The sequence below is a fragment of the Taudactylus pleione genome, unplaced genomic scaffold (genome assembly GCF_031769625.1).
Source record: "Taudactylus pleione unplaced genomic scaffold, aTauple2 ptg000473l, whole genome shotgun sequence".
In the NCBI taxonomy this organism is placed as follows: Eukaryota; Metazoa; Chordata; class Amphibia; order Anura; family Myobatrachidae; genus Taudactylus; species Taudactylus pleione.
The window spans coordinates 5195251-5219570 of record NW_028284875.1 but is presented as its reverse complement, the minus strand read 5'-3'; the positions used below and the strand labels follow the sequence as shown (position 1 = coordinate 5219570).

At 33.7% G+C, this 24320-nt stretch overlaps 11 non-coding genes across 11 annotated transcripts; all 11 read left to right on the top strand.

Moving 5' to 3' along the window:
* Nucleotides 1-966: 966 nt before the first annotated feature.
* Nucleotides 967-1059, top strand: TRNAI-UAU (transfer RNA isoleucine (anticodon UAU)). The gene is given in 2 exon segments: nucleotides 967-1004; nucleotides 1024-1059. It is a non-coding gene; the product is annotated as a tRNA-Ile (tRNA).
* A 1419-nt stretch (nucleotides 1060-2478) lies between these two features.
* On the top strand, nucleotides 2479-2571 carry TRNAI-UAU (transfer RNA isoleucine (anticodon UAU)). The gene is given in 2 exon segments: nucleotides 2479-2516; nucleotides 2536-2571. It is a non-coding gene; the product is annotated as a tRNA-Ile (tRNA).
* A 1419-nt stretch (nucleotides 2572-3990) lies between these two features.
* On the top strand, nucleotides 3991-4083 carry TRNAI-UAU (transfer RNA isoleucine (anticodon UAU)). The gene is given in 2 exon segments: nucleotides 3991-4028; nucleotides 4048-4083. It is a non-coding gene; the product is annotated as a tRNA-Ile (tRNA).
* A 2654-nt stretch (nucleotides 4084-6737) lies between these two features.
* Nucleotides 6738-6830, top strand: TRNAI-UAU (transfer RNA isoleucine (anticodon UAU)). Its single transcript is given in 2 exon segments — nucleotides 6738-6775; nucleotides 6795-6830. It is a non-coding gene; the product is annotated as a tRNA-Ile (tRNA).
* A 2928-nt stretch (nucleotides 6831-9758) lies between these two features.
* Nucleotides 9759-9851, top strand: TRNAI-UAU (transfer RNA isoleucine (anticodon UAU)). Its single transcript is given in 2 exon segments — nucleotides 9759-9796; nucleotides 9816-9851. It is a non-coding gene; the product is annotated as a tRNA-Ile (tRNA).
* A 1418-nt stretch (nucleotides 9852-11269) lies between these two features.
* Nucleotides 11270-11362, top strand: TRNAI-UAU (transfer RNA isoleucine (anticodon UAU)). The gene is given in 2 exon segments: nucleotides 11270-11307; nucleotides 11327-11362. It is a non-coding gene; the product is annotated as a tRNA-Ile (tRNA).
* A 1419-nt stretch (nucleotides 11363-12781) lies between these two features.
* On the top strand, nucleotides 12782-12874 carry TRNAI-UAU (transfer RNA isoleucine (anticodon UAU)). The gene is given in 2 exon segments: nucleotides 12782-12819; nucleotides 12839-12874. It is a non-coding gene; the product is annotated as a tRNA-Ile (tRNA).
* Nucleotides 12875-14293: 1419 nt separating this feature from the next.
* On the top strand, nucleotides 14294-14386 carry TRNAI-UAU (transfer RNA isoleucine (anticodon UAU)). The gene is given in 2 exon segments: nucleotides 14294-14331; nucleotides 14351-14386. It is a non-coding gene; the product is annotated as a tRNA-Ile (tRNA).
* Nucleotides 14387-17317: 2931 nt separating this feature from the next.
* On the top strand, nucleotides 17318-17410 carry TRNAI-UAU (transfer RNA isoleucine (anticodon UAU)). The gene is given in 2 exon segments: nucleotides 17318-17355; nucleotides 17375-17410. It is a non-coding gene; the product is annotated as a tRNA-Ile (tRNA).
* A 4443-nt stretch (nucleotides 17411-21853) lies between these two features.
* Nucleotides 21854-21946, top strand: TRNAI-UAU (transfer RNA isoleucine (anticodon UAU)). Its single transcript is given in 2 exon segments — nucleotides 21854-21891; nucleotides 21911-21946. It is a non-coding gene; the product is annotated as a tRNA-Ile (tRNA).
* Nucleotides 21947-23365: 1419 nt separating this feature from the next.
* TRNAI-UAU (transfer RNA isoleucine (anticodon UAU)) lies at nucleotides 23366-23458 on the top strand. The gene is given in 2 exon segments: nucleotides 23366-23403; nucleotides 23423-23458. It is a non-coding gene; the product is annotated as a tRNA-Ile (tRNA).
* Nucleotides 23459-24320: the final 862 nt, after the last annotated feature.

Here is a 24320-nt window from a genome sequence, read left to right as displayed (position 1 = left end):
TGGGCTTTATTTCATCCATATAATTACTGGAGATGTTCCCTTTATTCTTGCTTGATACTGCACAAATGGCTCCACCAGAAACTTTTATCTGCTTAACAATCCGGTACTGTTCAGCTTGCAAAATTATGGCCCTGTATCTAAAAGCAGACATTTATCCTGATGACATTGTGGATTAGTTTCCGGATAAGTTTGCTATCACCTGGGACAGTGGCTTCAAGTCTCATCTAGGATGCATGTTCCTTTGATGCTCATTCTCATTCTAGAAGTTATGCTTTTTTTCAATGCAGGTGACTGTCTTAATGGTATTGCATGAAATCCATATATACCAAAACATACCTATTAAGTTTTAATTGCAATTTAATATCAGAGTGGCTACAAAATAACAATGTCTATGGCAATTGCTGATGGGTTTCTTGAAGTCCTTTCATCCATGTCATCAAAAGGGTAATTTTCTGCTTTTTATATTTCTTTGGACACTGACTTTACTGACAATTTAGGTGCTACAGACCAAAAAAACAATGTTTACCTTTAAATATAGAGCACAAGTGAGATTTAACTTATTTTTATTTAAAGATACTGCACTTTTTGGTATTATAGTGTATATTTTCCCTATGCAACATTGAAGTTACATATATTTATAGCAAATATTATTTAAGATAAATAAACAGGAATTATTTATAAACAGGAATTATTTTACAATTTTGATAATATTGAACTCTACAGCAATGGCATGAATTCATTGCAATATACACCTAAGGATACATAAAACTGGGCAATAACACAAATGCACAATATAATTGATTAACTTATGATTAGAATATTACTTTTATTAGGTACTTTAGTATTGGGTGCAGTAGTTTAGTGGATTTAAAAAGTAACTAATTTAAAATTAATAAACCAAGTTAATATACTTAGTCAACTCGATGCTAAAATCACTCAACTAAAAATAATACACTTTGACCATGTGCTCCTGTGGCGCAATCGGTTAGCGCGCGGTACTTATAAGACAGTATCTGTTGAGCAATGCCGAGGTTGTGAGTTCAAGCCTCACCTGGAGCAAATGTAATTTTTTTTCTAATGTCATCAGTTAATGATTATCATCTGCTACCTGAACATCCTGATATGAAGGCAGAAAAAAATCACAAACATGACTGTTTTTAAGGTACCAGTACACACATCTGCTTTGGTTCATATGCACTGTAAACATTACTTTAGTTAGTCAACAAAATGGAATGCAAAAGACTACCTCTTTATTGGTAAAAGAGTTGCATCAATCTGTTTTGCTGCAATGTAACATGAGGGTCCACACTATTAGGTCTGGTTAGTACAATCACATTTCATGCTGGGATTTGTAAAGCAAAGAACACAAATAAACAGCTTTCCTATATCGCAACAATTAATGATTATACTAATGAAAAAATCAGTTTCACACAAAGTTGTTACTAAGCCCCACTGGCCTAATGGATAAGGCACTGGCCTCCTAAGCTAGGGATTGTGGTTTCAAGTCTCATCTGGGCTTTATTTCATCCATATAATTACTGGAGATGTTCCCTTTATTCTTGCTTGATACTGCACAAATGGCTCCACCAGAAACTTTTATCTGCTTAACAATCCGGTACTGTTCAGCTTGCAAAATTATGGCCCTGTATCTAAAAGCAGACATTTATCCTGATGACATTGTGGATTAGTTTCCGGATAAGTTTGCTATCACCTGGGACAGTGGCTTCAAGTCTCATCTAGGATGCATGTTCCTTTGATGCTCATTCTCATTCTAGAAGTTATGCTTTTTTTCAATGCAGGTGACTGTCTTAATGGTATTGCATGAAATCCATATATACCAAAACATACCTATTAAGTTTTAATTGCAATTTAATATCAGAGTGGCTACAAAATAACAATGTCTATGGCAATTGCTGATGGGTTTCTTGAAGTCCTTTCATCCATGTCATCAAAAGGGTAATTTTCTGCTTTTTATATTTCTTTGGACACTGACTTTACTGACAATTTAGGTGCTACAGACCAAAAAAACAATGTTTACCTTTAAATATAGAGCACAAGTGAGATTTAACTTATTTTTATTTAAAGATACTGCACTTTTTGGTATTATAGTGTATATTTTCCCTATGCAACATTGAAGTTACATATATTTATAGCAAATATTATTTAAGATAAATAAACAGGAATTATTTATAAACAGGAATTATTTTACAATTTTGATAATATTGAACTCTACAGCAATGGCATGAATTCATTGCAATATACACCTAAGGATACATAAAACTGGGCAATAACACAAATGCACAATATAATTGATTAACTTATGATTAGAATATTACTTTTATTAGGTACTTTAGTATTGGGTGCAGTAGTTTAGTGGATTTAAAAAGTAACTAATTTAAAATTAATAAACCAAGTTAATATACTTAGTCAACTCGATGCTAAAATCACTCAACTAAAAATAATACACTTTGACCATGTGCTCCTGTGGCGCAATCGGTTAGCGCGCAGTACTTATAAGACAGTATCTGTTGAGCAATGCCGAGGTTGTGAGTTCAAGCCTCACCTGGAGCAAATGTAATTTTTTTTCTAATGTCATCAGTTAATGATTATCATCTGCTACCTGAACATCCTGATATGAAGGCAGAAAAAAATCACAAACATGACTGTTTTTAAGGTACCAGTACACACATCTGCTTTGGTTCATATGCACTGTAAACATTACTTTAGTTAGTCAACAAAATGGAATGCAAAAGACTACCTCTTTATTGGTAAAAGAGTTGCATCAATCTGTTTTGCTGCAATGTAACATGAGGGTCCACACTATTAGGTCTGGTTAGTACAATCACATTTCATGCTGGGATTTGTAAAGCAAAGAACACAAATAAACGGCTTTCCTATATCGCAACAATTAATGATTATACTAATGAAAAAATCAGTTTCACACAAAGATGTTACTAAGCCCCACTGGCCTAATGGATAAGGCACTGGCCTCCTAAGCTAGGGATTGTGGTTTCAAGTCTCATCTGGGCTTTATTTCATCCATATAATTTCTGGAGATGTTCCCTTTATTCTTGCTTGATACTGCACAAATGGCTCCACCAGAAACTTTTATCTGCTTAACAATCCGGTACTGTTCAGCTTGCAAAATTATGGCCCTGTATCTAAAAGCAGACATTTATCCTGATGACATTGTGGATTAGTTTCCGGATAAGTTTGCTATCACCTGGGACAGTGGCTTCAAGTCTCATCTTGGATGCATGTTCCTTTGATGCTCATTCTCATTCTAGAAGTTATGCTTTTTTTCAATGCAGGTGACTGTCTTAATGGTATTGCATGAAATCCATATATACCAAAACATACCTATTAAGTTTTAATTGCAATTTAATATCAGAGTGGCTACAAAATAACAATGTCTATGGCAATTGCTGATGGGTTTCTTGAAGTCCTTTCATCCATGTCATCAAAAGGGTAATTTTCTGCTTTTTATATTTCTTTGGACACTGACTTTACTGACAATTTAGGTGCTACAGACCAAAAAAACAATGTTTACCTTTAAATATAGAGCACAAGTGAGATTTAACTTATTTTTATTTAAAGATACTGCACATTTTGGTATTATAGTGTATATTTTCCCTATGCAACATTGAAGTTACATATATTTATAGCAAATATTATTTAAGATAAATAAACAGGAATTATTTATAAACAGGAATTATTTTACAATTTTGATAATATTGAACTCTACAGCAATGGCATGAATTCATTGCAATATACACCTAAGGATACATAAAACTGGGCAATAACACAAATGCACAATATAATTGATTAACTTATGATTAGAATATTACTTTTATTAGGTACTTTAGTATTGGGTGCAGTAGTTTAGTGGATTTAAAAAGTAGCTAATTTAAAATTAATAAACCAAGTTAATATACTTAGTCAACTCGATGCTAAAATCACTCAACTAAAAATAATACACTTTGACCATGTGCTCCTGTGGCGCAATCGGTTAGCGCGCGGTACTTATAAGACAGTATCTGTTGAGCAATGCCGAGGTTGTGAGTTCAAGCCTCACCTGGAGCAATTGTAATTTTTTTTCTAATGTCATCAGTTAATGATTATCATCTGCTACCTGAACATCCTGATATGAAGGCAGAAAAAAATCACAAACATGACTGTTTTTAAGGTACCAGTACACACATCTGCTTTGGTTCATATGCACTGTAAACATTACTTTAGTTAGTCAACAAAATGGAATGCAAAAGACTACCTCTTTATTGGTAAAAGAGTTGCATCAATCTGTTTTGCTGCAATGTAACATGAGGGTCCACACTATTAGGTCTGGTTAGTACAATCACATTTCATGCTGGGATTTGTAAAGCAAAGAACACAAATAAACGGCTTTCCTATATCGCAACAATTAATGATTATACTAATGAAAAAATCAGTTTCACACAAAGATGTTACTAAGCCCCACCGGCCTAATGGATAAGGCACTGGCCTCCTAAGCTAGGGATTGTGGTTTCAAGTCTCATCTGGGCTTTATTTCATCCATATAATTACTGGAGATGTTCCCTTTATTCTTGCTTGATACTGCACAAATGGCTCCACCAGAAACTTTTATCTGCTTAACAATCCGGTACTGTTCAGCTTGCAAAATTATGGCCCTGTATCTAAAAGCAGACATTTATCCTGATGACATTGTGGATTAGTTTCCGGATAAGTTTGCTATCACCTGGGACAGTGGCTTCAAGTCTCATCTAGGATGCATGTTCCTTTGATGCTCATTCTCATTCTAGAAGTTATGCTTTTTTTCAATGCAGGTGACTGTCTTAATGGTATTGCATGAAATCCATATATACCAAAACATACCTATTAAGTTTTAATTGCAATTTAATATCAGAGTGGCTACAAAATAACAATGTCTATGGCAATTGCTGATGGGTTTCTTGAAGTCCTTTCATCCATGTCATCAAAAGGGTAATTTTCTGCTTTTTATATTTCTTTGGACACTGACTATACTGACAATTTAGGTGCTACAGACCAAAAAAACAATGTTTACCTTTAAATATAGAGCACAAGTGAGATTTAACTTATTTTTATTTAAAGATACTGCACTTTTTGGTATTATAGTGTATATTTTCCCTATGCAACATTGAAGTTACATATATTTATAGCAAATATTATTTAAGATAAATAAACAGGAATTATTTATAAACAGGAATTATTTTACAATTTTGATAATATTGAACTGTACAGCAATGGCATGAATTCATTGCAATATACACCTAAGGATACATAAAACTGGGCAATAACACAAATGCACAATATAATTGATTAACTTATGATTAGAATATTATCTGCTACCTGAACATCCTGATATGAAGGCAGAAAAAAATCACAAACATGACTGTTTTTAAGGTACCAGTACACACATCTGCTTTGGTTCATATGCACTGTAAACATTACTTTAGTTAGTCAACAAAATGGAATGCAAAAGACTACCTCTTTATTGGTAAAAGACTTGCATCAATCTGTTTTGCTGCAATGTAACATGAGGGTCCACACTATTAGGTCTGGTTAGTACAATCACATTTCATGCTGGGATTTGTAAAGCAAAGAACACAAATAAACGGCTTTCCTATATCGCAACAATTAATGATTATACTAATGAAAAAATCAGTTTCACACAAAGATGTTACTAAGCCCCACTGGCCTAATGGATAAGGCACTGGCCTCCTAAGCTAGGGATTGTGGTTTCAAGTCTCATCTGGGCTTTATTTCATCCATATAATTACTGGAGATGTTCCCTTTATTCTTGCTTGATACTGCACAAATGGCTCCACCAGAAACTTTTATCTGCTTAACAATCCGGTACTGTTCAGCTTGCAAAATTATGGCCCTGTATCTAAAAGCAGACATTTATCCTGATGACATTGTGGATTAGTTTCCGGATAAGTTTGCTATCACCTGGGACAGTGGCTTCAAGTCACATCTAGGATACATGTTCCTTTGATGCTCATTCTCATTCAAGAAGTTATGCTTTTTTTCAATGCAGGTGACTGTCTTAATGGTATTGCATGAAATCCATATATACCAAAACATACCTATTAAGTTTTAATTGCAATTTAATATCAGAGTGGCTACAAAATAACAATGTCTATGGCAATTGCTGATGGGTTTCTTGAAGTCCTTTCATCCATGTCATCAAAAGGGTAATTTTCTGCTTTTTATATTTCTTTGGACACTGACTTTACTGACAATTTAGGTGCTACAGACCAAAAAAACAATGTTTAACTTTAAATATAGAGCACAAGTGAGATTTAACTTATTTTTATTTAAAGATACTGCACTTTTTGGTATTATAGTGTATATTTTCCCTATGCAACATTGAAGTTACATATATTTATAGCAAATATTATTTAAGATAAATAAACAGGAATTATTTATAAACTGGAATTATTTTACAATTTTGATAATATTGAACTGTACAGCAATGGCATGAATTCATTGCAATATACACCTAAGGATACATAAAACTGGGCAATAACACAAATGCACAATATAATTGATTAACTTATGATTAGAATATTACTTTTATTAGGTACTTTAGTATTGGGTGCAGTAGTTTAGTGGATTTAAAAAGTAACTAATTTAAAATTAATAAACCAAGTTAATATACTTAGTCAACTCGATGCTAAAATCACTCAACTAAAAATAATACACTTTGACCATGTGCTCCTGTGGTGCAATCGGTCAGCGCGCAGTACTTATAAGACAGTATCTGTTGAGCAATGCCGAGGTTGTGAGTTCAAGCCTCACCTGGAGCAAATGTAATTTTTTTTCTAATGTCATCAGTTAATGATTATCATCTGCTACCTGAACATCCTGATATGAAGGCAGAAAAAAATCACAAACATGACTGTTTTTAAGGTACCAGTACACACATCTGCTTTGGTTCATATGCACTGTAATAATTACTTTAGTTAGTCAACAAAATGGAATGCAAAAGACTAGCTCTTTATTGGTAAAAGACTTGCATCAATCTGTTTTGCTGCAATGTAACATGAGGGTCCACACTATTAGGTCTGGTTAGTACAATCACATTTCATGCTGGGATTTGTAAAGCAAAGAACACAAATAAACGGCTTTCCTATATTGCAACAATTAATGATTATACTAATGAAAAAATCAGTTTCACACAAAGATGTTACTAAGCACCACTGGCCTAATGGATAAGGCACTGGCCTCCTAAGCTAGGGATTGTGGTTTCAAGTCTCATCTGGGCTTTATTTCATCCATATAATTACTGGAGATGTTCCCTTTATTCTTGCTTGATACTGCACAAATGGCTCCACCAGAAACTTTTATCTGCTTAACAATCCGGTACTGTTCAGCTTGCAAAATTATGGCCCTGTATCTAAAAGCAGACATTTATCCTGATGACATTGTGGATTAGTTTCCGGATAAGTTTGCTATCACCTGGGACAGTGGCAAGTCTCATCTAGGATGCATGTTCCTTTGATGCTCATTCTCATTCTAGAAGTTATGCTTTTTTTCAATGTAGGTGACTGTCTTAATGGTATTGCATGAAATCCGTATATACCAAAACATACCTATTAAGTTTTAATTGCAATTTAATATCAGAGTGGCTACAAAATAACAATGTCTATGGCAATTGCTGATGGGTTTCTTGAAGTCCTTTCATCCATGTCATCAAAAGGGTAATTTTCTGCTTTTTATATTTCTTTGGACACTGACTATACTGACAATTTAGGTGCTACAGACCAAAAAAACAATGTTTACCTTTAAATATAGAGCACAAGTGAGATTTAACTTATTTTTATTTAAAGATACTGCACTTTTTGGTATTATAGTGTATATTTTCCCTATGCAACATTGAAGTTACATATATTTATAGCAAATATTATTTAAGATAAATAAACAGGAATTATTTATAAACAGGAATTATTTTACAATTTTGATAATATTGAACTGTACAGCAATGGCATGAATTCATTGCAATATACACCTAAGGATACATAAAACTGGGCAATAACACAAATGCACAATATAATTGATTAACTTATGATTAGAATATTACTTTTATTAGGTACTTTAGTATTGGGTGCAGTAGTTTAGTGGATTTAAAAAGTAACTAATTTAAAATTAATAAACCAAGTTAATATACTTAGTCAACTCGATGCTAAAATCACTCAACTAAAAATAATACACTTTGACCATGTGCTCCTGTGGCGCAATCGGTTAGCGCGCGGTACTTATAAGACAGTATCTGTTGAGCAATGCCGAGGTTGTGACTTCAAGCCTTACCTGGAGCAAATGTAATTCTTTTTCTAATGTCATCAGTTAATGATTATCATCTGCTACCTGAACATCCTGATATGAAGGCAGAAAAAAATCACAAACATGACTGTTTTTAAGGTACCAGTACACACATCTGCTTTGGTTCATATGCACTGTAATAATTACTTTAGTTAGTCAACAAAATGGAATGCAAAAGACTAGCTCTTTATTGGTAAAAGACTTGCATCAATCTGTTTTGCTGCAATGTAACATGAGGGTCCACACTATTAGGTCTGGTTAGTACAATCACATTTCATGCTGGGATTTGTAAAGCAAAGAACACAAATAAACGGCTTTCCTATATTGCAACAATTAATGATTATACTAATGAAAAAATCAGTTTCACTCAAAGATGTTACTAAGCCCCACTGGCCTAATGGATAAGGCACTGGCCTCCTAAGCTAGGGATTGTGGTTTCAAGTCTCATCTGGGCTTTATTTCATCCATATAATTACTGGAGAAGTTCCCTTTATTCTTGCTTGATACTGCACAAATGGCTCCACCAGAAACTTTTATCTGCTTAACAATCCGGTACTGTTCAGCTTGCAAAATTATGGCCCAGTATCTAAAAGCAGACATTTATCCTGATGACATTGTGGATTAGTTTCCGGATAAGTTTGCTATCACCTGGGACAGTGGCTTCAAGTCTCATCTAGGATGCATGTTCCTTTGATGCTCATTCTCATTCTAGAAGTTATGCTTTTTTTCAATGCAGGTGACTGTCTTAATGGTATTGCATGAAATCCATATATACCAAAACATACCTATTAAGTTTTAATTGCAATTTAATATCAGAGTGGCTACAAAATAACAATGTCTATGGCAATTGCTGATGGGTTTCTTGAAGTCCTTTCATCCATGTCATCAAAAGGGTAATTTTCTGCTTTTTATATTTCTTTGGACACTGACTATACTGACAATTTAGGTGCTACAGACCAAAAAAACAATGTTTACCTTTAAATATAGAGCACAAGTGAGATTTAACTTATTTTTATTTAAAGATACTGCACTTTTTGGTATTATAGTGTATATTTTCCCTATGCAACATTGAAGTTACATATATTTATAGCAAATATTATTTAAGATAAATAAACAGGAATTATTTATAAACTGGAATTATTTTACAATTTTGATAATATTGAACTGTACAGCAATGGCATGAATTCATTGCAATATACACCTAAGGATACATAAAACTGGGCAATAACACAAATGCACAATATAATTGATTAACTTATGATTAGAATATTACTTTTATTAGGTACTTTAGTATTGGGTGCAGTAGTTTAGTGGATTTAAAAAGTAACTAATTTAAAATTAATAAACCAAGTTAATATACTTAGTCAACTCGATGCTAAAATCACTCAACTAAAAATAATACACTTTGACCATGTGCTCCTGTGGTGCAATCGGTCAGCGCGCAGTACTTATAAGAAAGTATCTGTTGAGCAATGCCGAGGTTGTGAGTTCAAGCCTCACCTGGAGCAAATGTAATTTTTTTTCTAATGTCATCAGTTAATGATTATCATCTGCTACCTGAACATCCTGATATGAAGGCAGAAAAAAATCACAAACATGACTGTTTTTAAGGTACCAGTACACACATCTGCTTTGGTTCATATGCACTGTAAACATTACTTTAGTTAGTCAACAAAATGGAATGCAAAAGACTACCTCTTTATTGGAAAAAGAGTTGCATCAATCTGTTTTGCTGCAATGTAACATGAGGGTCCACACTATTAGGTCTGGTTAGTACAATCACATTTCATGCTGGGATTGTAAAGCAAAGAACCCAAATAAACGGCTTTCCTATATCGCAACAATTAATGATTATACTAATGAAAAAATCAGTTTCACACAAAGATGTTACTAAGCCCCACTGGCCTAATGGATAAGGCACTGGCCTCCTAAGCTAGGGATTGTGGTTTCAAGTCTCATCTGGGCTTTATTTCATCCATATAATTACTGGAGATGTTCCCTTTATTCTTGCTTGATACTGCACAAATGGCTCCACCAGAAACTTTTATCTGCTTAACAATCCGGTACTGTTCAGCTTGCAAAATTATGGCCCTGTATCTAAAAGCAGACATTTATCCTGATGACATTGTGGATTAGTTTCCGGATAAATTTGCTATCACCTGGGACAGTGGCTTCAAGTCTCATCTAGGATGCATGTTCCTTTGATGCTCATTCTCATTCTAGAAGTTATGCTTTTTTTCAATGCAGGTGACTGTCTTAATGGTATTGCATGAAATCCATATATACCAAAACATACCTATTAAGTTTTAATTGCAATTTAATATCAGAGTGGCTACAAAATAACAATGTCTATGGCAATTGCTGATGGGTTTCTTGAAGTCCTTTCATCCATGTCATCAAAAGGGTAATTTTCTGCTTTTTATATTTCTTTGGACACTGACTTTACTGACAATTTAGGTGCTACAGACCAAAAAAACAATGTTTACCTTTAAATATAGAGCACAAGTGAGATTTAACTTATTTTTATTTAAAGATACTGCACTTTTTGGTATTATAGTGTATATTTTCCCTATGCAACATTGAAGTTACATATATTTATAGCAAATATTATTTAAGATAAATAAACAGGAATTATTTATAAACAGGAATTATTTTACAATTTTGATAAAATTGAACTGTACAGCAATGGCATGAATTCATTGCAATATACACCTAAGGATACATAAAACTGGGCAATAACACAAATGCACAATATAATTGATTAACTTATGATTAGAATATTACTTTTATTAGGTACTTTAGTATTGGGTGCAGAAGTTTAGTGGATTTAAAAAGTAACTAATTTAAAATTAATAAACCAAGTTAATATACTTAGTCAACTCGATGCTAAAATCACTCAACTAAAAATAATACAGTTTGACCATGTGCTCCTGTGGCGCAATCGGTCAGCGCGTTGTACTTATAAGACAGTATCTGTTGAGCAATGCTGAGGTTGTGAGTTCAACCCTCACCTGGAGCAAATGTAATTTTTTTTCTAATGTCATCAGTTAATGATTATCATCTGCTAGCTGAACATCCTGATATGAAGGCAGAAAAAAATCACAAACATGACTGTTTTTAAGGTACCAGTACACACATCTGCTTTGGTTCATATGCACTGTAAACATTACTTTAGTTAGTCAACAAAATGGAATGCAAAAGACTACCTCTTTATTGGTAAAAGAGTTGCATCAATCTGTTTTGCTGCAATATAACATGAGGGTCCACACTATTAGGTCTGGTTAGTACAATCACATTTCATGCTGGGATTTGTAAAGCAAAGAACACAAATAAACGGCTTTCCTATATCGCAACAATTAATGATTATACTAATGAAAAAATCAGTTTCACACAAAGATGTTACTAAGCCCCACTGGCCTAATGGATAAGGCACTGGCCTCCTACGCTAGGGATTGTGGTTTCAAGTCTCATCTGGGCTTTATTTCATCCATATAATTACTGGAGATGTTCCCTTTATTCTTGCTTGATACTGCACAAATGGCTCCACCAGAAACTTTTATCTGCTTAACAATCCGGTACTGTTCAGCTTGCAAAATTATGGCCCTGTATCTAAAAGCAGACATTTATCCTGATGACATTGTGGATTAGTTTCTGGATAAGTTTGCTATCACCTGGGACAGTGGCTTCAAGTCTCATCTAGGATGCATGTTCCTTTGATGCTCATTCTCATTCTAGAAGTTATGCTTTTTTTCAATGCAGGTGACTGTCTTAATGGTATTGCATGAAATCCATATATACCAAAACATACCTATTAAGTTTTAATTGCAATTTAATATCAGAGTGGCTACAAAATAACAATGTCTATGGCAATTGCTGATGGGTTTCTTGAAGTCCTTTCATCCATGTCATCAAAAGGGTAATTTTCTGCTTTTTATATTTCTTTGGACACTGACTTTACTGACAATTTAGGTGCTACAGACCAAAAAAACAATGTTTACCTTTAAATATAGAGCACAAGTGAGATTTAACTTATTTTTATTTAAAGATACTGCACTTTTTGGTATTATAGTGTATATTTTCCCTATGCAACATTGAAGTTACATATATTTATAGCAAATATTATTTAAGATAAATAAACAGGAATTATTTATAAACAGGAATTATTTTACAATTTTGATAATATTGAACTCTACAGCAATGGCATGAATTCATTGCAATATACACCTAAGGATACATAAAACTGGGCAATAACACAAATGCACAATATAATTGATTAACTTATGATTAGAATATTACTTTTATTAGGTACTTTAGTATTGGGTGCAGTAGTTTAGTGGATTTACAAAGTAACTAATTTAAAATTAATAAACCAAGTTAATATACTTAGTCAACTCGATGCTAAAATCACTCAACTAAAAATAATACACTTTGACCATGTGCTCCTGTGGCGCAATCGGTCAGCGCGCGGTACTTATAAGACAGTATCTGTTGAGCAATGCTGAGGTTGTGAGTTCAAGCCTCTCCTGGAGCAAATGTAATTTTTTTTCTAATGTCATCAGTTAATGATTATCATCTGCTACCTGATCATCCTGATATGAAGGCAGAAAAAAATCACAAACATGACTGTTTTTAAGGTACCAGTACACACATCTGCTTTGGTTCATATGCACTGTAAACATTACTTTAGTTAGTCAACAAAATGGAATGCAAAAGACTACCTCCTTATTGGTAAAAGAGTTGCATCAATCTGTTTTGCTGCAATGTAACATGAGGTTCCACACTATTAGGTCTGGTTAGTACAATCACATTTCATGCTGGGATTTGTAAAGCAAAGAACCCAAATAAACGGCTTTCCTATATCGCAACAATTAATGATTATACTAATGAAAAAATCAGTTTCACACAAAGATGTTACTAAGCCCCACTGGCCTAATGGATAAGGCACTGGCCTCCTAAGCTAGGGATTGTGGTTTCAAGTCTCATCTGGGCTTTATTTCATCCATATAATTACTGGAGATGTTCCCTTTATTCTTGCTTGATACTGCACAAATGGCTCCACCAGAAACTTTTATCTGCTTAACAATCCGGTACTGTTCAGGTTGCAAAATTATGGCCCTGAATCTAAAAGCAGACATTTATCCTGATGACATTGTGGATTAGTTTCCGGATAAGTTTGCTATCACCTGGGACAGTGGCTTCAAGTCTCATCTAGGATGCATGTTCCTTTGATGCTCATTCTCATTCTAGAAGTTATGCTTTTTTTCAATGCAGGTGACTGTCTTAATGGTATTGCATGAAATCCATATATACCAAAACATACCTATTAAGTTTTAATTGCAATTTAATATCAGAGTGGCTACAAAATAACAATGTCTATGGCAATTGCTGATGGGTTTCTTGAAGTCCTTTCATCCATGTCATCAAAAGGGTAATTTTCTGCTTTTTATATTTCTTTGGACACTGACTTTACTGACAATTTAGGTGCTACAGACCAAAAAAACAATGTTTACCTTTAAATATAGAGCACAAGTGAGATTTAACTTATTTTTATTTAAAGATACTGCACTTTTTGGTATTATAGTGTATATTTTCCCTATGCAACATTGAAGTTACATATATTTATAGCAAATATTATTTAAGATAAATAAACAGGAATTATTTATAAACAGGAATTATTTTACAATTTTGATAAAATTGAACTGTACAGCAATGGCATGAATTCATTGCAATATACACCTAAGGATACATAAAACTGGGCAATAACACAAATGCACAATATAATTGATTAACTTCTGATTAGAATATTACTTTTATTAGGTACTTTAGTATTGGGTGCAGTAGTTTAGTGGATTTACAAAGTAACTAATTTAAAATTAATAAACCAAGTTAATATACTTAGTCAACTCGATGCTAAAATCACTCAACTAAAAATAATACACTTTGACCATGTGCTCCTGTGGCGCAATCGGTTAGCGTGCGGTACTTATAAGACAGTATCTGTTGAGCAATGCCGAGGTTGTGAGTTCAAGCCTCACCTGGAGCAAATGTAATTTTTTTTCTAATGTCATCAGTTAATGATTATCATCTGCTAGCTGAACATCCTGATATGAAGGCAGAAAAACATCACAAACATGACTGTTTTTAAGGTACCAGTACACACATCTGCTTTGGTTCATATGCACTGTAAACATTACTTTAGTTAGTCAACAAAATGGAATGCAAAAGACTACCTCTTTATTGGTAAAAGAGTTGCATCAATCTGTTTTGCTGCAATGTAACATGAGGGTCCACACTATTAGGTCTGGTTAGTACAATCACATTTCATGCTGGGATTTGTAAAGCAAAGAATACAAATAAACGGCTTTCCTATATCGCAACAATTAATGATTATACTAATGAAAAAATCAGTTTCACACAAAGATGTTACTAAGCCCCACTGGCCTAATGGATAAGGCACTGGCCTCCTAAGCTAAGGATTGTGGTTTCAAGTCTCATCTGGGCTTTATTTCATCCATATAATTACTGGAGATGTTCCCTTTATTCTTGCTTGATACTGCACAAATGGCTCCACCTGAAACTTTTATCTGCTTAACAATCCGGTACTGTTCAGCTTGCAAAATTATGGCCCTGTATCTAAAAGCAGACATTTATCCTGATGACATTGTGGATTAGTTTCCGGATAAGTTTGCTATCACCTGGGACAGTGGCTTCAAGTCTCATCTAGGATGCATGTTCCTTTGATGCTCATTCTCATTCTAGAAGTTATGCTTTTTTTCAATGCAGGTGACTGTCTTAATGGTATTGCTTGAAATCCATATATACCAAAACATACCTATTAAGTTTTAATTGCAATTTAATATCAGAGTGGCTACAAAATAACAATGTCTATGGCAATTGCTGATGGGTTTCTTGAAGTCCTTTCATCCATGTCATCAAAAGGGTAATTTTCTGCTTTTTATATTTCTTTGGACACTGACTTTACTGACAATTTAGGTGCTACAGACCAAAAAAACAATGTTTACCTTTAAATATAGAGCACAAGTGAGATTTAACTTATTTTTATTTAAAGATACTGCACTTTTTGGTATTATAGTGTATATTTTCCCTATGCAACATTGAAGTTACATATATTTATAGCAAATATTATTTAAGATAAATAAACAGGAATTATTTATAAACAGGAATTATTTTACAATTTTGATAAAATTGAACTGTACAGCAATGGCATGAATTCATTGCAATATACACCTAAGGATACATAAAACTGGGCAATAACACAAATGCACAATATAATTCATTAACTTATGATTAGAATATTACTTTTATTAGGTACTTTAGTATTGGGTGCAGTAGTTTAGTGGATTTAAAAAGTAACTAATTTAAAATTAATAAACCAAGTTAATATACTTTGTCAACTCGATGCTAAAATCACTCAGCTAAAAATAACATACTTTGACCATGTGCTCCTGTGGCGCAATCGGTCAGCTTGCGGTACTAAAAAGACAGTATCTGTTGAGCAATGCCGAGGTTGTGAGTTCAAGCCTCACCTTGAGCAAATGTAATTTTTTTTCTAATGTCATCAGTTAATGATTATCATCTGCTACCTGAACATCCTGATATGAAGGCAGAAAAAAATCACAAACATGACTGTTTTTAAGGTACCAGTACACACATCTGCTTTGGTTCATATGCACTGTAAACATTAATTTAGTTAGTCAACAAAATGGAATGCAAAAGACTACCTCTTTATTGGTAAAAGAGTTGCATCAATCTGTTTTGCTGCAATGTAACATGAGGGTCCACACTATTAGGTCTGGTTAGTACAATCACATTTCATGCTGGGATTTGTAAAGCAAAGAACACAAATAAACGGCTTTCCTATATCGCAACAATTAATGATTATACTAATGAAAAAATCAGTTTCACACAAAGATGTTACTAAGCCCCACTGGCCTAATGGATAAGGCACTGGCCTACTAAGTTAGGGATTGTGGTTTCAAGTCTCATCTGGGTTTTATTTCATCCATATAATTACTGGAGATGTTCCCTTTATTCTTGCTTGATACTGCACAAATGGCTCCACCAGAAACTTTTATCTGCTTAACAATCCGGTACTGTTCAGGTTGCAAAATTATGGCCCTGAATCTAAAAGCAGACATTTATCCTGATGACATTGTGGATTAGTTTCCGGATAAGTTTGCTATCACCTGGGACAGTGGCTTCAAGTCTCATCTAGGATGCATGTTCCTTTGATGCTCATTCTCATTCTAGAAGTTATGCTTTTTTTCAATGCAGGTGACTGTCTTAATGGTATTGCATGAAATCCATATATACCAAAACATACCTATTAAGTTTTAATTGCAATTTAATATCAGAGTGGCTACAAAATAACAATGTCTATGGCAATTGCTGATGGGTTTCTTGAAGTCCTTTCATCCATGTCATCAAAAGGGTAATTTTCTGCTTTTTATATTTCTTTGGACACTGACTTTACTGACAATTTAGGTGCTACAGACCAAAAAAACAATGTTTACCTTTAAATATAGAGCACAAGTGAGATTTAACTTATTTTTATTTAAAGATACTGCACTTTTTGGTATTATAGTGTATATATTCCCTATGCAACATTGAAGTTACATATATTTATAGCAAATATTATTTAAGATAAATAAACAGGAATTATTTATAAACAGGAATTATTTTACAATTTTGATAAAATTGAACTGTACAGCAATGGCATGAATTCATTGCAATATACACCTAAGGATACATAAAACTGGGCAATAACACAAATGCACAATATAATTGATTAACTTATGATTAGAATATTACTTTTATTAGGTACTTTAGTATTGGGTGCAGTAGTTTAGTTGATTTAAAAAGTAACTAATTTAAAATTAATAAACCAAGTTAATATACTTAGTCAACTCGATGCTAAAATCACTCAACTAAAAATAAATCACTTTGACCATGTGCTCCTGTGGCGCAATCGGTTAGCGCGCGGTACTTATAAGACAGTATCTGTTGAGCAATGCCGAGGTTGTGAGTTCAAGCCTCACCTGGAGCAAATGTAATTTTTTTTCTAATGTCATCAGTTAATGATTATCATCTGCTAGCTGAACATCCTGATATGAAGGCAGAAAAAAATCACAAACATGACTGTTTTTAAGGTACCAGTACACACATCTGCTTTGGTTCATATGCACTGTAAACATTACTTTAGTTAGTCAACAAAATGGAATGCAAAAGACTACCTCTTTATTGGAAAAAGAGTTGCATCAATCTGTTTTGCTGCAATGTAACATGAGGGTCCACACTATTAGGTCTGGTTAGTACAATCACATTTCATGCTGGGATTTGTAAAGCAAAGAACACAAATAAACGGCTTTCCTATATCGCAACAATTAATGATTATACTAATGAAAAAATCAGTTTCACACAAAGATGTTACTAAGCCCCACTGGCCTAATGGATAAGGCACTGGCCTCCTAAGCTAGGGATTGTGGTTTCAAGTCTCATCTGGGCTTTATTTCATCCATATAATTACTGGAGATGTTCCCTTTATTCTTGCTTGATACTGCACAAATGGCTCCACCAGAAACTTTTATCTGCTTAACAATCCGGTACTGTTCAGCTTGCAAAATTATGGCCCTGTATCTAAAAGCAGACATTTATCCTGATGACATTGTGGATTAGTTTCCGGATAAGTTTGCTATCACCTGGGACAGTGGCTTCAAGTCACATCTAGGATACATGTTCCTTTGATGCTCATTCTCATTCAAGAAGTTATGCTTTTTTTCAATGCAGGTGACTGTCTTAATGGTATTGCATGAAATCCATATATACCAAAACATACCTATTAAGTTTTAATTGCAATTTAATATCAGAGTGGCTACAAAATAACAATGTCTATGGCAATTGCTGATGGGTTTCTTGAAGTCCTTTCATCCATGTCATCAAAAGGGTAATTTTCTGCTTTTTATATTTCTTTGGACACTGACTATACTGACAATTTAGGTGCTACAGACCAAAAAAACAATGTTTACCTTTAAATATAGAGCACAAGTGAGATTTAACTTATTTTTATTTAAAGATACTGCACTTTTTGGTATTATAGTGTATATTTTCCCTATGCAACATTGAAGTTACATATATTTATAGCAAATATTATTTAAGATAAATAAACAGGAATTATTTATAAACAGGAATTATTTTACAATTTTGATAATATTGAACTGTACAGCAATGGCATGAATTCATTGCAATATACACCTAAGGATACATAAAACTGGGCAATAACACAAATGCACAATATAATTGATTAACTTATGATTAGAATATTACTTTTATTAGGTACTTTAGTATTGGGTGCAGTAGTTTAGTGGATTTAAAAAGTAACTAATTTAAAATTAATAAACCAAGTTAATATACTTAGTCAACTCGATGCTAAAATCACTCAACTAAAAATAATACAGTTTGACCATGTGCTCCTGTGGCGCAATCGGTTAGCGCGCGGTACTTATAAGACAGTATCTGTTGAGCAATGCCGAGGTTGTGACTTCAAGCCTTACCTGGAGCAAATGTAATTTTTTTTCTAATGTCATCAGTTAATGATTATCATCTGCTACCTGAACATCCTGATATGAAGGCAGAAAAAAATCACAAACATGACTGTTTTTAAGGTACCAGTACACACATCTGCTTTGGTTCATATGCACTGTAATAATTACTTTAGTTAGTCAACAAAATGGAATGCAAAAGACTAGCTCTTTATTGGTAAAAGACTTGCATCAATCTGTTTTGCTGCAATGTAACATGAGGGTCCACACTATTAGGTCTGGTTAGTACAATCACATTTCATGCTGGGATTTGTAAAGCAAAGAACACAAATAAACGGCTTTCCTATATTGCAACAATTAATGATTATACTAATGAAAAAATCAGTTTCACTCAATGATGTTACAAAGCCCCACTGGCCTAATGGATAAGGCACTGGCCTCCTAAGCTAGGGATTGTGGTTTCAAGTCTCATCTGGGCTTTATTTCATCCATATAATTACTGGAGATGTTCCCTTTATTCTTGCTTGATACTGCACAAATGGCTCCACCAGAAACTTTTATCTGCTTAACAATCCGGTACTGTTCAGCTTGCAAAATTATGGCCCTGTATCTAAAAGCAGACATCTATCCTGATGACATTGTGGATTAGTTTCCGGATAAGTTTGCTATCACCTGGGACAGTGGCTTCAAGTCTCATCTAGGATGCATGTTCCTTTGATGCTCATTCTCATTCTAGAAGTTATGCTTTTTTTCAATGCAGGTGACTGTCTTAATGGTATTGCATGAAATCCATATATACCAAAACATACCTATTAAGTTTTAATTGCAATTTAATATCAGAGTGGCTACAAAATAACAATGTCTATGGCAATTGCTGATGGGTTTCTTGAAGTCCTTTCATCCATGTCATCAAAAGGGTAATTTTCTGCTTTTTATATTTCTTTGGACACTGACTATACTGACAATTTAGGTGCTACAGACCAAAAAAACAATGTTTACCTTTAAATATAGAGCACAAGTGAGATTTAACTTATTTTTATTTAAAGATACTGCACTTTTTGGTATTATAGTGTATATTTTCCCTATGCAACATTGAAGTTACATATATTTATAGCAAATATTATTTAAGATAAATAAACAGGAATTATTTATAAACTGGAATTATTTTACAATTTTGATAATATTGAACTGTACAGCAATGGCATGAATTCATTGCAATATACACCTAAGGATACATAAAACTGGGCAATAACACAAATGCACAATATAATTGATTAACTTATGATTAGAATATTACTTTTATTAGGTACTTTAGTATTGGGTGCAGTAGTTTAGTGGATTTAAAAAGTAACTAATTTAAAATTAATAAACCAAGTTAATATACTTAGTCAACTCGATGCTAAAATCACTCAACTAAAAATAATACACTTTGACCATGTGCTCCTGTGGTGCAATCGGTCAGCGTGCAGTACTTATAAGAAAGTATCTGTTGAGCAATGCCGAGGTTGTGAGTTCAAGCCTCACCTGGAGCAAATGTAATTTTTTTTCTAATGTCATCAGTTAATGATTATCATCTGCTACCTGAACATCCTGATATGAAGGCAGAAAAAAATCACAAACATGACTGTTTTTAAGGTACCAGTACACACATCTGCTTTGGTTCATATGCACTGTAAACATTACTTTAGTTAGTCAACAAAATGGAATGCAAAAGACTACCTCTTTATTGGAAAAAGAGTTGCATCAATCTGTTTTGCTGCAATGTAACATGAGGGTCCACACTATTAGGTCTGGTTAGTACAATCACATTTCATGCTGGGATTTGTAAAGCAAAGAACCCAAATAAACGGCTTTCCTATATCGCAACAATTAATGATTATACTAATGAAAAAATCAGTTTCACACAAAGATGTTACTAAGCCCCACTGGCCTAATGGATAAGGCACTGGCCTCCTAAGCTAGGGGTTGTGGTTTCAAGTCTCATCTGGGCTTTATTTCATCCATATAATTACTGAAGATGTTCCCTTTATTCTTGCTTGATACTGCACAAATGGCTCCACCAGAAACTTTTATCTGCTTAACAATCCGGTACTGTTCAGCTTGCAAAATTATGGCCCTGTATCTAAAAGCAGACATTTATCCTGATGACATTGTGGATTAGTTTCCGGATAAATTTGCTATCACCTGGGACAGTGGCTTCAAGTCTCATCTAGGATGCATGTTCCTTTGATGCTCATTCTCATTCTAGAAGTTATGCTTTTTTTCAATGCAGGTGACTGTCTTAATGGTATTGCATGAAATCCATATATACCAAAACATACCTATTAAGTTTTAATTGCAATTTAATATCAGAGTGGCTACAAAATAACAATGTCTATGGCAATTGCTGATGGGTTTCTTGAAGTCCTTTCATCCATGTCATCAAAAGGGTAATTTTCTACTTTTTATATTTCTTTGGACACTGACTTTACTGACAATTTAGGTGCTACAGACCAAACAAACAATGTTTACCTTTAAATATAGAGCACAAGTGAGATTTAACTTATTTTTATTTAAAGATACTGCACTTTTTGGTATTATAGTGTATATTTTCCCTATGCAACATTGAAGTTACATATATTTATAGCAAATATTATTTAAGATAAATAAACAGGAATTATTTATAAACAGGAATTATTTTACAATTTTGATAAAATTGAACTGTACAGCAATGGCATGAATTCATTGCAATATACACCTAAGGATACATAAAACTGGGCAATAACACAAATGCACAATATAATTGATTAACTTATGATTAGAATATTACTTTTATTAGGTACTTTAGTATTGGGTGCAGAAGTTTAGTGGATTTAAAAAGTAACTAATTTAAAATTAATAAACCAAGTTAATATACTTAGTCAACTCGATGCTAAAATCACTCAACTAAAAATAATACAGTTTGACCATGTGCTCCTGTGGCGCAATCGGTCAGCGCGTGGTACTTATAAGACAGTATCTGTTGAGCAATGCTGAGGTTGTGAGTTCAACCCTCACCTGGAGCAAATGTAATTTTTTTTCTAATGTCATCAGTTAATGATTATCATCTGCTAGCTGAACATCCTGATATGAAGGCAGAAAAAAATCACAAACATGACTGTTTTTAAGGTACCAGTACACACATCTGCTTTGGTTCATATGCACTGTAAACATTACTTTAGTTAGTCAACAAAATGGAATGCAAAAGACTACCTCTTTATTGGTAAAAGAGTTGCATCAATCTGTTTTGCTGCAATATAACATGAGGGTCCACACTATTAGGTCTGGTTAGTACAATCACATTTCATGCTGGGATTTGTAAAGCAAAGAACACAAATAAACGGCTTTCCTATATCGCAACAATTAATGATTATACTAATGAAAAAATCAGTTTCACACAAAGATGTTACTAAGCCCCACTGGCCTAATGGATAAGGCACTGGCCTCCTACGCTAGGGATTGTGGTTTCAAGTCTCATCTGGGCTTTATTTCATCCATATAATTACTGGAGATGTTCCCTTTATTCTTGCTTGATACTGCACAAATGGCTCCACCAGAAACTTTTATCTGCTTAACAATCCGGTACTGTTCAGCTTGCAAAATTATGGCCCTGTATCTAAAAGCAGACATTTATCCTGATGACATTGTGGATTAGTTTCTGGATAAGTTTGCTATCACCTGGGACAGTGGCTTCAAGTCTCATCTAGGATGCATGTTCCTTTGATGCTCATTCTCATTCTAGAAGTTATGCTTTTTTTCAATGCAGGTGACTGTCTTAATGGTATTGCATGAAATCCATATATACCAAAACATACCTATTAAGTTTTAATTGCAATTTAATATCAGAGTGGCTACAAAATAACAATGTCTATGGCAATTGCTGATGGGTTTCTTGAAGTCCTTTCATCCATGTCATCAAAAGGGTAATTTTCTGCTTTTTATATTTCTTTGGACACTGACTTTACTGACAATTTAGGTGCTACAGACCAAAAAAACAATGTTTACCTTTAAATATAGAGCACAAGTGAGATTTAACTTATTTTTATTTAAAGATACTGCACTTTTTGGTATTATAGTGTATATTTTCCCTATGCAACATTGAAGTTACATATATTTATAGCAAATATTATTTAAGATAAATAAACAGAAATTATTTATAAACAGGAATTATTTTACAATTTTGATAATATTGAACTGTACAGCAATGGCATGAATTCATTGCAATATACACCTAAGGATACATAAAACTGGGCAATAACACAAATGCACAATATAATTGATTAACTTATGATTAGAATATTACTTTTATTAGGTACTTTAGTATTGGGTGCAGTAGTTTAGTGGATTTACAAAGTAACTAATTTAAAATTAATAAACCAAGTTAATATACTTAGTCAACTCGATGCTAAAATCACTCAACTAAAAATAATACACTTTGACCATGTGCTCCTGTGGCGCAATCGGTCAGCGCGCGGTACTTATAAGACAGTATCTGTTGAGCAATGCTGAGGTTGTGAGTTCAAGCCTCTCCTGGAGCAAATGTAATTTTTTTTCTAATGTCATCAGTTAATGATTATCATCTGCTACCTGATCATCCTGATATGAAGGCAGAAAAAAATCACAAACATGACTGTTTTTAAGGTACCAGTACACACATCTGCTTTGGTTCATATGCACTGTAAACAATACTTTAGTTAGTCAACAAAATGGAATGCAAAAGACTACCTCCTTATTGGTAAAAGAGTTGCATCAATCTGTTTTGCTGCAATGTAACATGAGGTTCCACACTATTAGGTCTGGTTAGTACAATCACATTTCATGCTGGGATTTGTAAAGCAAAGAACACAAATAAACGGCTTTCCTATATCGCAACAATTAATGATTATACTAATGAAAAAATCAGTTTCACACAAAGATGTTACTAAGCCCCACTGGCCTAATGGATAAGACACTGGCCTCCTAAGCTAGGGATTGTGGTTTCAAGTCTCATCTGGGCTTTATTTCATCCATATAATTACTGGAGATGTTCCCTTTATTCTTGCTTGATACTGCACAAATGGCTCCACCAGAAACTTTTATCTGCTTAACAATCCGGTACTGTTCAGGTTGCAAAATTATGGCCCTGAATCTAAAAGCAGACATTTATCCTGATGACATTGTGGATTAGTTTCCGGATAAGTTTGCTATCACCTGGGACAGTGGCTTCAAGTCTCATCTAGGATGCATGTTCCTTTGATGCTCATTCTCATTCTAGAAGTTATGCTTTTTTTCAATGCAGGTGACTGTCTTAATGGTATTGCATGAAATCCATATATACCAAAACATACCTATTAAGTTTTAATTGCAATTTAATATCAGAGTGGCTACAAAATAACAATGTCTATGGCAATTGCTGATGGG